This window comes from Eupeodes corollae, chromosome 1, assembly GCF_945859685.1.
Source record: "Eupeodes corollae chromosome 1, idEupCoro1.1, whole genome shotgun sequence".
In the NCBI taxonomy this organism is placed as follows: domain Eukaryota; kingdom Metazoa; phylum Arthropoda; class Insecta; order Diptera; family Syrphidae; genus Eupeodes; species Eupeodes corollae.
Window position 1 is genome coordinate 87,142,753 of NC_079147.1, and position 16,436 is coordinate 87,159,188.

Consider the following 16,436-nt stretch of genomic DNA (forward strand, 5'->3'; position numbering starts at 1 on the left):
TTTCTTTTAAAAGTCATATTGACTATATTGTCAGCAGAGCTAATTCACTTGTTGGCTTTATTAAGTGAAATTGTGTTGATTTTAGAGACCCTTTTGCTTTATTGTCGGCTTATACATCTCTTGTTAGGTCTGTATTAGAATATGCAGATGTTATATGGAACCCAACTTTTAGCACTTATTCTGATCGAATTGAAAAAGTTCAAAGGCGTTTTACAAAATTTATATTTTATAAAATGAATTGGAATTTTTCACCAGATTACAGAGCAAGATGTATTTTGTTGGGTATTAAGTCTCTTGAATCAAGATGTAATGCTTGTGAGAGATGTGTTATGCTACCATGTAAGATGCAATCACCTTCTTTCGATAATACCTATCTACGCGCCGATGAACAGTTTCACAGAGAAGAAAAAAATCTTGTGGAAACCATCATAATATTAAATCTAGTGCAGACGAAGCCTAAAATAGAATATACAATATTAAACAAACATACCTTTAATAATTATTTCTTTTGTTACCACCAAACTGCCTTCTACATTTCACAATTCAAAGCTCTATCTTCATTTAAATATGTCTGCTGACAGTTTTTTAACTTAAATTTTGCGATGTAGCATTCATCGACTCAACGTACAGATGTGTTAAACTTACATTCAAAAAGAATTTGATGCACAATATAAAACCTCTGCTGTCAATGCACATACAACTGTCTAATAAATATCGCCGGAAGTTTGATAACATCTATGCATATACCCAAAACAACGCCATTTTAATTGTACCCAGATGGCATTAAGCAGAAAGGAATTTGACAGTCAATTCTCTTTCTATTTTAAATAGTAGATTGAAGTTCACATCGTTCTAAGGAGTTTTAAATGTTTAAAATGCATTGGTTCTTAATATACACGAGAATTATCGAATTACTCATATTCTTATTTTCCAATGCAGTAATTTGCAATCGACATAACATAGTAGTAACACAATTTTTGACATTTAGGTATACTCTTGACAGCCCTCGACCTTTCAAAGGGCTTAACATATTCTTTCGAATAATTTCTTTATATCTTCACACAAATGACTCTTACTTTGAGAGGATTGCTTTTTATTTACATATCAACACATTATTTCAAAATTCACTCCTTTTTCCGTTAATTGTCATACCTCACATTTTTATATAATAAAGGATATGCGCCAATTTCATATGGCCACTTGCATCCATAATAATCAACATTATTATCGCGCTCAACCACTTTGCTCTCTCTCACTTTTCCCTCAAACCATTGAAAATTTCGGTGAGGAGGCGTTATCGCAAAGGTAGTTGCTGTTGTTGTTTCTATAAACTCAGAATCAGAGTTTTAAAAAAAGATCCTGGCAAGCATATTGAAGGACCCAAGCTGGATCCCTGCTTCGTTTTTTTTGTTTTGTTTCACGCCATCATCGTCAACACAATATATTATGCACCTTTAACCAACAAGCATCACATAAGCCGAAAAGGTTCAAAGAGGCGGCACAGAGAAAGCGAGTGAGAAAATATGAGCCCCGTCAAGATGAAATACAAAAAAAATAAAAAAGCTGAAAGAAATAGAAAGTAGAAAAGCTCGTCGTAGGTACAAAATAATAAAAAATATGAAAAAAAGGCGCGCACAACACAAATACTCAACTTGGATAGTCAAAAAGGCTTATAAAGTCCTTGCCAAGCATTATAATAAGTTAAGAAGAGGTGAGTGCATTCAGTGCATTCAACACTCACTCAGCCATTGAATGATGCACGTCTATGATGCATGAACTGGGAGCCGTTCGTGAAGCAAACAAAAAAATACCAAGAAGAATAAGAACACAAGACTTTGCCAGGTTCAGAACCAAATAATCGTAGAAAGGGTGTACGTTTGGGAAGGGGAAGGGAAAAGGGGAATAAGTGTGCACTCCCCGAAATGAAAAGCCTCATCGTCGTCATATTCGCAGTCTTATAACTATAGTGCAGGTGAAATGTAGTCGAAATCATTTGTTCGCACCTCATCTGTTCCTTCCCTAAATGCTCACTTGTTTTTATCACCATCTCTTCGAATTGAGCTTGCAATAGCTTTTAGATGAATATATACTTAGAAATGAGTAAGGACGACTATCATGAGCAACTTAAGGATTTGTCAAATCATAGAAATAAACAAAACCCCTCATACATGGTATTTGAAAAAAAGATTCGTCTATTGTTTGTGTTTGAAGCGAAGAAAAGTGCAAATGAAGTATTAGAAAAATGACAGCGCCCCATCATGATTATGAAATGTTTTGAAGTTTATTCAGAGGATCTTAGGACAAAGTGAGTTTTGTTTCTCTATGAAAGGAAGAAAAAGTACACAAAAATCTACATTTTAAACTTTAACCGAATTATTCAATTATTCAAATGTCAAATGAATCATTCGAAGTTCGAATTTCGAAATGAAAAAAAAATGAACTTCTATTAACGAAATCCCGTTTTTTTTTAAGTTAACATTCAGTTTGACATCTAACTCTCCTTCTACATCTTCACCCAGCCAAAAACTCCATCATCATCCACCCAAAATGACAAGTTGTTTGCTATGTCATGCGTCATTTTGTCAATTGGACAAGTTGGTATTTTTCGAAATTCGAAATTCATTCATATAAACAAAAATTAATTTAATCGTACTGCCGCATCAGCCAGCACGTGCGACCTCTTGAAATCAGCCCATCACAACCATCCAAGGAATAATTTTGATTTGCAGATATAAGGCACTGGTATTCAAACGAATACACTCGCGACTTGTCTCAAAAAGTTGGCTTTACACGCATTTTATGTTAATACAAAAGAAATGAATTCATCACATAATATAAATATAATGATCATTAACGTTTTTCCTTTTTTATTTTGGTGTTGTGTAAAGGAAAATGTGTGGAAGGAGACTACCGACAATTTGACATTTCATTCTGTCAAAACAATAATGAAATTCTCAAGTATCCTCCAAGCAAAACTAAGTATTTTCAATTCATAAATATTTTATTTGTGTGGGTAGTGTGTGTATTTATAGCGACCAACCGTTAGAATGGTGTTGTTTAGCGGCGGCACAGCGACGGTCATTTTGAGGAAAGAGTTTTTCAGGAAATTGGAAAACAATCGTACCTATATATATTTGCAGAGTGTGTGCAATTTATAACCCCACAACAACGATAATGTCAAGAATAAGAACGAGGACGGCACACGTTCACAGTAGGGTGTAATTAGCAAAATCTTGAAGTCATTGAATATGTTGGAGAGTTGGAGAAAAAAAAAGAAACGGAAAACAATGGAACGTCACAAACCGTGATGTTTGCTAGCTGTCAATTAGAAATTTTATCGGTTGACATTTGCAAGTGGGTACTAGGTACATGATAAAATTGGGGTCGAAGGCTATTTTTGAAGAGTGTAAAGATTTAATGTGCTTTCCTCATAGGAGTAAAAGAGTGCAAACCATATGGGATTTTTTCTTTTTTAACTTTTTTCAATGTGTCAGGTGATTTCTTAAGAGCTTAGTAACTTTAAACTAAAATGGATGAATGTTCCGCGAAAGGATTTTTTATTTTAAGTAAATTTTCACAATTTGATAGCGTTGTTCTGGAGATAAACGATTTATGATGAAATGTCAAACAGAAATGTCAACACAAACTGACATTCTCAGCTGTCAAATCATTTGGACATTAGAAAAGGAAACATTCCTATTAAATATAGAACACAACATTGTTCAAGTTGATGGCATTGCAGTATCGCATTCTGTCACTTAAATTTGTCAAGGCCTTGTTGATACTGTTGGGCTGTAGCTCTCGGATTTTGTGAGAATTATTGACCTTAAGTTCTTGGATCGTTTGCAGGTTGTTGGCATAACATCAGTCCTACCCGCCTCCCCCTAAAACAAATTACGGATACTTCAAATCCAGCTCCTTGGCGGCCAACTGACTTCTTCAAGACGCTTTTTTTTTGGTCATTGAGAAAAAAATGCTCGTTATCGTAACCCATGATTTCCATTTTTCGTCTAAAATTATTCACCAACTTAAGCTGCTGTAAGGCTTAAGCTGCGAAGCAAATAGTCGCGCACCTTCAAATGTTGACTAAATTGGGCCTGTAAGCGAATGCTTCGAAATCTTTGTTCAGAATTCTTCTCAAACTACTACGTGAAACTTTGAGCTGTTGAGATCGATGGCGAGTTGATGTTTGTAAATGGAATCTCACAATCCAGGGTGCATCAGGTTCATTCATTTTGTCTTTACGCACCGCTCGATGCAAGAAACATAAGCCTTACTCATTTTAAGAAACCTTCATTTCAACCGAAACTTATTTTAAAATAAGTTTTTACTATGAGATTTTCTATGAGTTTCTTGACAACTTGATTTGTGAACACACACTTTTACTAATCATCAAACTGTCATTGTCAATTGCTTCATTAAACTCAACATTTTTCGTTCGATATTCTCGTCCTAGTAAATAGAAACTCAATAAGAAAGTTTAGTTCAAAAAATTGAATCTTTATATTCGTTGAGTGAGTGGGACCACGGGTTGGAAGAAGTGTCAAAAATATGGCTGCAACTCGAGCGTCCGTTAGGCAGAGATTCAAATCATATCAATTTCTCAACGTTCTTATAATTTGAACGTTCGCTCAGACCACTTAATGGTGTATAATTCGTTAAGATCTTATTTTACTCAAATACCAGATCAAGCAGACTCAAGAATTGAAGCCGATGGATCATTTGAAATGACGTTCGTTCTTCGATTGGACAGTTGTCAATGTCAAGTCCTTTTTGTAAAACCTTATAAGTATACAATTTTGTTTTGGCGACTAATTCCGTTTCGCGAAGTTATCAAAGACACTCTTTATAAAGACCGGAATCTTTCGTACGTATCACCCTCCAGCACTCATTTGTTTATATTGTTTTATTTGTAATTTTGACATTCGGTCCATAAATATATGTGAATTCCAAAACTAATTACTACACGCTATTTTTATTATGAGTAATTCATTATTAATAAAAATATACAAACATTTCTTGAATTTTCAGCGTTGACATAAAAAATATGCACAAAGGATGTGTTCCAAAACTTTCAATTGTTATGGTCTAGACACACTTTTTTAAATAAAAAGTTGAGTTATATTTTCACTTGAATTTTCAGTTGCAATATTATTAAAAAAAAATTATTTTGAATAGGTATCACGAATTTGTGACGAAATTAATAATTGAGTCGTAACTACGAATAGCACTTTTTTCAAAAATTTATAATACTTGCTTTTAAACTTGCAAAGAGTGTTAATTGCATGTCGTTTAACAAATAGTTTAAATGTTGTAGAGTTCGGGTGAATATCAATGATTTTGGACGTGGGAAGAATTTAAAAAAATCACAATTTACTCATTACATATACATTACAAAAAGACAAAAGACCCACACTGATAACTTCCCATCTGTATCCGTATATCGATTTTTCGAAAACGTTAAAAAAATATTAATAACAATAATTTGTGTGAGATGACAAAATTTACTTTGTTCTCATATTATTGAAGACGAAAATCATTTTGTTGTTCACGTTAGTTTTCGAGTTTTTTTTAAAGCTGTCAATTTTACTGAATGTTAAAAACAGAGGCGTAAAATTTTAAACGATTTAGTAAATTGTTAAATCCATTTTTAGCAGTTTACCAGGCTAAAAAGGTGGTTTAATTTTAAATAGTTTTAAAATTTTTTAACATCTTACTATCTCTTAACAAAGGAGAGCTGAAGTTAAAATCACTGAATCGCTACTTTACCTTTTAACTATTTGCTTAATCCATATGACTTACTTACTTACTTAAGGTGGCGCTACATTCCTATGTGAACTAGGGTCTCACCCAACAAACTTCTCCATCTAGCTCGGTCCCTAGCTAGATGTCTCTAGTTTCGCGCTCCAAGTTGGGTGAGGTCACCTTCCACTTTTGCGCGCCACCTGATCCGCGGTCTTCCTCTACTGCACTGTCCTGTAGGTGTGGATTCGAAGACTTTCAGGCCGAAACATTGGTTTCCATGGTCTCTACGTGACACAGCCATCGTTGGACTTTACCCTTCTGGCTAAGTCTACGTCGCTGTAAAGCCCGTACAGCTCGTCATTCCATCTTCTTCTCCACTCCCCTTCGATGCATACGGGACCGCAGATCACACGAAGAAGTTTTCTCAGGACGGGGATGATAAGGGTCTTATATAGCAAAACTTTGGTCCCTCGAGAGAGGACTCTACCACTAAATTGCTTTCTTAGTCCAAAGAAACAGCGGTTAGCAAGAGTTATTCTGCGTTTGATCTCAGCGCAGGGATGCCAAAACTAGACATGGCTCTATACAGCTCGTCCCTGTAGATGCTGTCATATGCGGCCTTGAAATCGATGAAAAGATGGTGGGTGTCGATTTGGTGTTCTTGAGTTTTTTCCAGGATCTGCCTTAAAGTGAATATTTGATCAACTGTGGACTTTCCTGGTCTAAAACCACACTGATAAGGACCTATCAGGTTGTTGAAGATGGGCTTTAGACATTCACATATTACGGCAGATAAGATTTTATAGGCGATGTTAAGTAGACTGATTTCTCTATAATTGGTGCAGTTTAGAGGGTCTCCTTTTTTCAGGATCGGGCAAACAATACTGAGGTTCCATTCATCGGGCATGGTTTCTTCCGACCATATCTTACAGATAAGTTGGTGCATGCTCCTAACCAACTTATCTACAGCTGGTTTAAAGAGCTCGGCATTTAAGCCATCTGCTCCAGCGGGTTTATTAGACTTCAGCTTAGATATGGCAATCTTTACTTCGTCTAAGTCGGGAGGATGGGATTTTTGGCTTTCGTCGTCTATGTTGAATGGATCATCATGCCTGACAGCGGAATTCGGTTGGTCGTCGCCGTTATACAGTCTGAAAAAGTGGTCCTTCCATATCCTCAGCTTCGACTGCGGTTCCACTATGATGTTTCCACTTTCGCCTTTGCAGCCTTCGGTTCTGGGTTTATGTGCCTGTGAATTTCGTTTGACCTGTTCATAAAACTTTCGAACTTCATTCCTACTTTTAAACCTCTTAACATCTTCCACCGCATGCTTCTCATGCCCTCTCTTTTTCCTTCTGAGAAGTCGGTGTTCCTCTCGTCTCTTCTGCTTATAGAGCTCTAAAGCTCAAGAGCAGCTCTCGTCCTTTTATGCAGCGCCGCTTTGCGTGGCTGTTTGTTTGATTCATTGTTGGTGGCTGCTTGAAACCCAGCACTTCAGAGGCGGCTTCTCTGATTGCATCTTGGCCATGTTGCCACTGGTTTTCGATACATTGTGTTGGCGGCAGAGAACTTCGAGAGAGGTTACTTGTAACTCGGTCGGAAAAGGATTTGGCGATCTCTGGCGATTGTAGCCGTTTGACGTTGTACCTTCTTCCTGCACCTCCCTGTTTTGCCTTGGGTCTGGAAATCCGAAGTGCTACCTTGGCTACAACGAGTGGTAGTGGTCCGAGTCGATGTTAGCTCGTCGGAAAGTTCGTACATCCATGATGCTGGAAGCGTGTCTGGCGTCGATCGCAATATGGTCAATCTGGTTGACGGTAGATTGATCTGGAGAAGTCCAAGTTCCTTTGTGGATGTTGAGGTGTGGAAAACGCGTACTGCCTACCATACACCTTTACAACTATTCTTATAAGAGCAGTGGATGGTTTTTATTGAAACTTCGAGAAGTGTCAAAATGTTCAATTCGACAAATCGGATTGGTAGTAATAACTTTTTATTTAAAGTAAATTGATTGAGTCTCATATGGAATTTAGTATACGTTATTTAAATAAAAGTTAAGCTTAATATTAAAGTAATAGTAATAATATAAAAACATATTTCTACATGGAATGGGCTTATGTGATAACTGATAGTGATAGTTACATTTTTGATAGTCAAATGTGACTACGACCAGGCTTTCCGTATATGTAAAGTGATTCAACTCAATTCAAATGGATTGAACAATTTCCAATTAGCGTTGGTTGTCAAGCCTGAATTTTCAAAGGGTTTCTAATAATATATCGAAATTATTTATCAAACATAAAAAAATGCCTATTACTATCGCTAATTTCCGCATATTCTTCCTCTTTTCTTTCAACTACAGTTTACACTATACTACCATTTAAAACACATAATAGCCATCTACCCGTCGTTATAAAAAACTATTTTCCAGGTTAAGTAGAAAACATATAGTTTTAAAGCGTAGTGAAAATGACACAGAATATAAGCTCCACATTCTGAATCAGATCTAATACATTTTCCCTTATAAACAATTGTTGTACAAAACTTATCTATTTAAGGTACTATTAGCAGTTTTAGATTCGTTGTTCTCGTTTTCATACTTTTTGAACACTGTCATCAACCTATCCTAAATTCGTGGAAAATTTATATTAAGGGCCTTTCACATGAGAGCAAACAACGAATGGACGAACAAACGTGATCTTACACATTTCTAAAAGTCAATTTCATACAAAAACACATTTAAATTATAAGAAACCAATTGGCACTAAAGTTAGGATAATAAAATTTGTATTTTGTTTACTAAAATAAAAAAAAATTGTGAAAACAATTTGGTAGTAACGAATTGCACTGAGGTTGCTATGAACTGTCAAACTCTATTCGCCTTCCAAATACCATCCACACTGCAACGAATATATTGTTCGCGCGCAACATAACCTCAAAATTATACCACTCTTGTTTTGTTTTTGTGTGAAAGATCATGGCTGAGAAAATTATTGAGAAAAGTGTTATTCAATTCGTTGCTGTCTGCGAATAGGAATAAAGCCTATGTGAAAGAAAAGTCAAAATATGCGAACATACACAGTTCGCAGTTCGTAGTTCGTAGCTCATGTGAAAGATGTTTTAGCTGCAAACGTGTGCGGGACGAAGATATTGGCTGTAGAAGTGGGCGTGTGAATCGGCATTTGAGCTTGTAGGCAAACCAGGGCCCTATTTCATAAACATTGACAGGTGACAATTCTACAAATTTGTCACACTTACATGACAAGTTTTCATGGCATAACGTGTTGGCAGGTGTCATAATTGTCAGTTAAATATGATGCAATATATTATATTTTCCGAAGGCCAGGATTTTTTCTCCCATTAAATTATATACCTAAATTACTTTTAAAAAAACAACCTGTCCATCAGCAACTACATGGCACTGAGCCCCACTTCCAAGCCAGTGTAAACCACATAAAATTTGGGTCTTAGCATCAAGAGCATGGTTTATTTTTGTGGGACGCTGTAGGTGCCGACCGACTTTTAAGAATATATTCTGCTGTTGTTTTGCAGACTCGAAATTTGTCCTTAAATTGATAATCACTCAATGACGCAAAATCATTGTTTAAATCTTAAAATTCGAGGGAGGCGTTCTTCGCGTTCATCATCACTTTCACTTGAAAACACTATATCAACATTACATTATGTCACCTTACGACCGAAACTCAACTACCTGTCACAATTGTCAACTACATACTGACAAAAATTGTATTTTGTACTATTTTTTCGGTAGTAGTAGTAGTAGTAGTCTTTATTGAGATTTTTTTTTAACACAAATTACATTCTTAATTTTTAGGAGGTACACATCCATAAATATACATATATGTTTTTTTTTTTTTTATTAATTTGCCGACTTAGAATTGGTCTGGCTATACTTATTATATATTTAATATTAACTAATTTTTAATGCGATTCACAGTTTAAAGACAACAGTCTGATATATTTTTAAGATTATTAATACATCCACTCAAAAAGACGATACTTAGATGCATAAGAAAGATAACTTAACCTAAAAGAATGCTTAACCTAAGAGAATAATAAAAAAAAAAAGATAAAAGGAGAAGAAATGGTAATGATTTCACAATATGTTTGTTTCTATCTCCTTACATAAGATGAAGCTAGTTTCAAATGGAGTAGCATATAGTTTTTATTATTAAATTTGTATCCATGACGTTTTTCCTTTTCAAGTAGGTATCTCAGTTTGGTTGTTTTCATTAGTATGTAGAGTTTTAAATGTATCACATAGTTTTATATATATAAGATATCTTTACTTAAATCTAAAATTTATCAATAAATAATATATTTTAATTCACAGCATAGTTACTAATATTATAGGAACTTAAGTTAGTCCAATTGTAATTGGATGAGTTCAGTCTAGACGTTGCAATTATTTGTATTATCTATTTTATTTTTCTATTTGATTCAGAGCTGTTGAGCAACTTAGCCTCTGTAGGTGCCTGGGACCCGATTTTTGTAAAATGGTGAAGTCAAAAGATTATCATCCTCGATTTCCAAAACAGCGTTGGACCCTTCATTGAGGATACTAATTGGAGATATATAATATCTATCATTTAGAGACCAGTTGATGTTGTTAATAAAAATGTTTTGAAGAAGAAAGTTATCATGATATTGTAATGCTGAGATTCTTTTTTTTGAAAGTCCGGTTAGATAGTAAAGCAGGGGAGAGATCTTTGAGTCATTATAGACTGTCTTATTATTATGCCATTTGCCGCCTGGTCTGCGGTGCTTATTTATACACTTTCGAATGATATAACGTTCGAATCTCTGTAGCTCAAGTACCACATTGGGTGTAATTTGGAACCATATAGGGAACCCATAAGATATTAAAGGGCGTATTAATGTCTTATACATTAAAAGTTTGGTTTTTGGTTCAACGTTAGTAGAATTGAGTAACAATTTTAACTTAGCAGCTGCAGCTTTGCTGTTGTTTAGAGCTTTTCTCGCGTGTGGATTCATTTTCAATCTTTCGTGAAGATTGACGCCCAAGTACTTAATCGATTTTTTTAAAGGAATCGATTTTCCATCTATGGATAGTTTGAGATATCGGCTTTCACGAACAGCAAGGTGGTGGCCTTTACCAGCCGCGTTGCGAAAGCAGATAAGCTCACATTTATCAAGGTTCAGGTCAATACCCCATTTTTTATAATAAGGAATCACTATGTTGAGGTGTTCTTTTACCGAATTCAATGCTTCATGGGGTCTCTCATCAGAACTATATAGGATTGTGTCATCAGCATAGAGGATGGAATTCGATTCGACGTGTTGTGTAGGAAAATCGAATAAGTACAAGTTGAAAAGGAGGGGTCCAAGGATGGATCCTTGAGGTACTCCCGAGAAGATGTTGACTGGTGAAGAGGTTGCACCTTCAAAGTTGACAGAAAGACAGCGGTTAGACAGGAAACTAATCAGAATTTTTATAAGGGTTGGAGGGATGTGCAATAGATTCAGTTTAAAAATAAGGCCGGCATGCCAGACAGAGTCAAATGCTTTTTTTAGGTCAATGGCACTAGCAACAGTACATTTTTTTGATCTGAGATTGTTAAGAATTTGATTATGAAAATGCAATAGTGCATATTCTGTGGAGTGTCTTTTTTTAAAACCGAACTGTTCCGGTTGCGTGGGGTCAATATCATCAAAGAAGTTAAATAGTTTTAAATGTATGATTTTTTCGAATAATTTGCCGACATTAGAGAGAAGAGATATTGGGCGGAAATTTTCAATGCAATTTTGGGAATTGCCTTTTTTTATCGGGATAAGATAAGCTTTTTTCCACGCAGTCGGAAAATAACAATTGTTAAGACAGTTGTTAAAAATAGGGGTGAGAAACTTTGCAAGCGTATGTTTGGTTTTACGAAGAATGAAATTTGGAATTTGGTCAGGACCAGCTGACCTTTTATTGTTTAGAGATGAGATTAAATTTTCAACTGAAATTTCTTGAATCAAGGAAACATTGCTATTGTTAGAGGAATTATTTAGAGAAGAAAAGTTTGTCAAATGTATGCTTGCGTTCCAAACTGGGAAAGAAGAATTAAAAGTATTTACCTCTAAGGTAGTGACCGGATCGAAAAATGGTGTTTTTTGGGCATATACAATAGAATAAAAGGAGGCAAATGCCTCTGCTTTTTCAGATGGGGTCGAGTAATTGTTATTCTGAAACGAAAGAACCTGATTGCTTAATTGCGTGTTGTTTGCTTTGCGGCCGGTTATCTGGTCAATTACCTTAAAAACATTTGAATTTGGTTTAAGACTGGCTAACTTTTTCCTGAATTGCTCATTTGTTTCAAGTCGAACTCTTTCACTGATTAATTTAGAAAGGCATTTTATCTGTGCCGACAGTTCTACATAACGTTGGTTATTGCGATCACCGAAGTGATGAAAAAGTCTTTTGAGTCTTAGTTTCCAGTTCTTTCTAACTTTGAAGAGATTTAATGTAGATGGAGAAATATCGAAGCGATTATTTCGTGAGCTAATTTTTTGGCTGTACTGGTTGATACAGTTAGTCAGGACTGCAGTGGACAAATCAATGAAATTATCGATTTCCTCATTTGAGAGGTTTCTATCGATAGGGATGTTTAAATTTGAAAGTCTGGTGTTAAGTGATCTATTAAAGGCAGGCCAGTTAGTATTCTTAAAGCTGGTATATTTTTTTGGAAAGTCCGGGAAAATTGAGCTATGATCAAGTTGTATGGTTGCGAATATCGAGAAGTGGTCCGATATTTGATCGAGAGTAGTGCAAGCTATGTTGTTATTTGATCTGAGGTTAGACGAGGTCAAGAAGAAATCAATGTGAGAGCCAGAAGCCGGGCGGGTGGGACCCACTGGGCTGACAATGTCGAAATCGAGAAATTGGTTCTCGAAGAACCAATTGGCTAAGTTGGAACCATTCTGGTTTGTTTTTGGGTCGCCCCAAAGTGGGTGCCTGGAATTAAAATCACCGCCAATGATTATGTAGTCGAAGTTAGATAAGGAAGATAAAAGATCATCGAGAGCTGTTGAAAGGGATGTGCCTGCATGACATGGTACATAAATTGAGACAAGTGCTAATGTTTTTGAAAATTGACGTGTACTTAATGGTACAACAGCTATGGTTGCTGAAATCAAAGAGTTTGAAAAAAATTTTTGGGAGAACCGAATAGAATTCTTCACGAGAATTCCGGAACCTCTACCTTCGTTATTCCTAATTAAATCGTAATACTCGTTAAAACGACACCTGTTTGCTGTTTTTTTAAGACAAGTTTCCTGAAGGAAGACTGCAGTTGGATAGAACTCTTTCAAAAGGAGGTCTATTTCAATTTCTTTATTTTTTGTTAAGGAGTTAACATTAGACGAGATTAGTTTGAGAATCATGGTGAAAGGGGGGAGAGGGAGGCAATAAAGCAAAGATAGGCACCAGGTTTTTGGGACTCTTCGAGTGTTTTATAATGAGGCCAAAAGCCTCTAATTTTGGATATGAGAGTCGCTATTGGTACCCCAAAAAGTCTCTCAGATTCATTTAAGAAGTCTGCCATATCATTTGGATTGTCTGGCTTAGAGACCGGACGTTCAATTACAACATGAGGGGGTGCTGAGCCTCTTAATTTGTCAGCATAAGATAAACCACTCTGTGGAATGGGTATAGAGAATTTAGTAATATGGTTAGAAACATGATTTTTATTTGACGACAATGCTTCTTCTTTCTTTTTTTTTATGAATGCAATTCGATTCGGACAGCCTCTGTAGCTAGCCGGATGACCAAGTTCTTTGCAGTTTACGCAAGAAGCAACCGATGTTTCGGTTTTCGGACCTAGGTCACATTGACCAGGTTCATGGTCTTTTAGACATTTAACGCATCTATTTGCAAAACTACAGTACTTAAGGACATGTCCGTATCTCTGGCATCTAAAACACTGATTAGTGTCTGAGTTTCTAACTGTATCCCAAGTTATCTTGTGTCTTAGTAGGAATTTAATTTTTTTAATTTTTTGAAGGCTTTCTCTATCTTCTAAAGAACAAAGGAAAAGGTCGAGCGGAATATTATTCGATTTAGACCATTTAGTCTCAAAAATCTTTACCGATACTCTCAACGAAGGGTCCAACCTGACGAGCTCTTTTTGGATTTCAGCTGGTGTAAAATTATTCGAGATCCCTTTCAGGATCAAGTTAAATTTTTTGCACTGCTTTGGCGTAAAGGAGAAAGCCTCTACACCACATTCTTTAAATTTATTTATGAAAAAACTATGTAGCTCAACACTCCTAACAATCATTTTTAGTTTGCCAAATCCATTTGCAATAAACTTTATATCATCCAAGTTATAATTGGACTTACCCAGAAATTTCATTATTGATTTTGAGGAGACTCCCTTCGTGAAGATGGGCGGGCACCATGGTTCTTGTTTTGACGACGTCTGCTCAGGCTCGTTCCTATTGGTGTTAGTTTTGTTACCAGAGTCACAGTTTGAATTGTTGTTCTGTCTAATGTTGTGGCTTGAGTTGCTGCTGGGGTTGCAGTTATAATTGTTGCTGATATTGACGTTAGCACCCAGGTTGCCGGTACTACTGCAGATATTAATGGCTCCAGGGAAACCTTTGCGGCTGTTGGATGCATCAAATTTCTTAGTTGGGTTGACTGGAGTAGCCTTCTCGAAGTTAAGAGAATCAACATCCTCCATTTGTTCTTCAAGTGCCTTGAAACGGTTGGTGTTGTTAATGAATTCCTTTGGACGTTTGGAACCTGTTATTGTCCCAATGTGTCTTCTTTTTCTCGCCAAAACAGATTTAAAGGCATCCTGGTCGGCTGCGAGAATTCGGCTAAGTGCTAATTCGGTACTATTTTGCATAGTTGCCAAGTTGGAAGCGTCTGAAGTGGATTCGTGACCAATTATTACGCAGCTGTTCGTTGCACGTGATAGCGTCGGTAGACTGACGCCAAATGTTGTAGACATTGCATCTATAGTTGTCTTACTTTTTCTTTCGGAATCGGCATAGGCAAGTTCTTCATCTTCACCATTCCATTCACGGGTAACGGAATCTATAATTTTTTGCTTATCCTCTTCCGAAATTATATTCGATGGCAGCTTGATTTTTTCGGAAAAAGACCGAATATCCGGAGGAACTTTATCGGCCAAAAAAGGCCCAGAGACACTTCTCTCCATTGTATAAAACAAATGTTTTATTGGTTTTTCTTTATATGTATTTATATTTTATTTTTTATTTTTTTTTTTTTAGCAAAATTTGATTTTGTACTTCCGAACACGTCTATACTTGATGAAAGCTAAAACTGAACTCCTATTTTTTCGGTTTCATAAAAAATTGTGACAACGAATTTGTGAGAAGTTGTAAATGAAAAACCTGACAATTGTCTAAATTTTGTCCCATCCAAAAATTTACAATTTTGTAAAATTGTCGAGGAATTTATTTATTTATTTATTTCATCAATTGATCGAAGATCTGCTGATTACAAAATTAATACAAAATAATAAAGCTAATAAGATAAATATGTATATATTTACAAAGAGTTTTAGATTAAATTTAATAAAATAATTAATAAATTACATATTTCAAGGGAACGCGTTATTGGTTCATTTAGACCGTAATTAGTTCTACGAAGAAGAGGATAAAATAACTAATTTATGTTGTGAAAAACTCGTGATGGAATATGGAATGGAATAAATGAAATGAAATCAAAAGAATTTATTCTGTTATCAATAATATCTTTAATGAACAAAACACTTTGGACTTGTCTCCGACATTTAAGCGTTTTTAAGGCAATAAGAGCGCACGATGATTTATAATGTGGTAAAAACCCAACCCAGTTAAGTTTTCCAAGTGCAAAGCGAGTGAATCTTTTCTGAACTCTTTCGAATCTCAAAATATTATTTTCATAGAAAGGAAATCAGACGATACAACAATATTCTAAAACAGGTGGAACTATAGACATGAAAAAAGTCTTCAAAGTATAGGCATCCTTAAAATCTTTGGAGTTCCGCTTCAAGAAACCTAAAAGTGAATTACCTTTAGATACAATGTAATCAACATCTAAAGTCAATCTTTGAATCAAAAATCACCACAAGATCATTTACTTCAATTACCCTCAGAAGACTAACATCATAGAATTTATATTCAAAGTCAATAAGGGATGAAGAATTGGATCCACTAAAAATTTTACATTTCGAGTAATTCAGATAAAGATGATTGTAGTCGCACCAATTAAGAAAATTGTTCATATCCACCTCAGTCGAAATGTTGGTCCTATTTTCGTCCCCAAAATTCAGGTTCTCTGAGGTTCAAAAGAGGACTACTTACTGTTAAAATTTTGCTCCTCATTTGAACTAATAGTGGCAGTTATCGGACAAAAGACTATGCTTGGGATCAAATGAGGACGACAGCGAAAAGCCTCAAAGCTTTTTCATATTGGCCACAGCTTTTTTCTTTGTTCATTTACTTTTTCTCTTTCTTTCATTCTCTAATACTACTTTATTATCACAAAAGTGACAGTAACAGTGACAACAAAAAAAGCAGGTACACGACCAGGTAGGCTCTTTAAGTATTAAAAAAGGACGATATCTATTTGTAATGTTGATAAAACTTCATTTAGGACGATATGAGGATCAAAAAAAATGCGTAGAAAAATGGAAAGAATTCTAAAGATTCAT

General features: G+C 35.5%; 1 protein-coding gene and 1 long non-coding RNA gene across 2 annotated transcripts in view; both read left to right on the forward strand.

The window, feature by feature from the left end:
- Positions 1–16,436, forward strand: part of LOC129943214 (5'-3' exoribonuclease 2 homolog) — a 98,683-nt gene that overhangs the window by 73,673 nt on the left and 8,574 nt on the right. The gene's annotated exons all lie outside the window — the stretch shown is intronic.
- LOC129943228 (uncharacterized) lies at positions 9,523–10,419 on the forward strand. The gene is made up of 2 exons (XR_008781186.1): positions 9,523–9,971; positions 10,211–10,419. It is a non-coding gene; the product is annotated as an uncharacterized LOC129943228 (long non-coding RNA).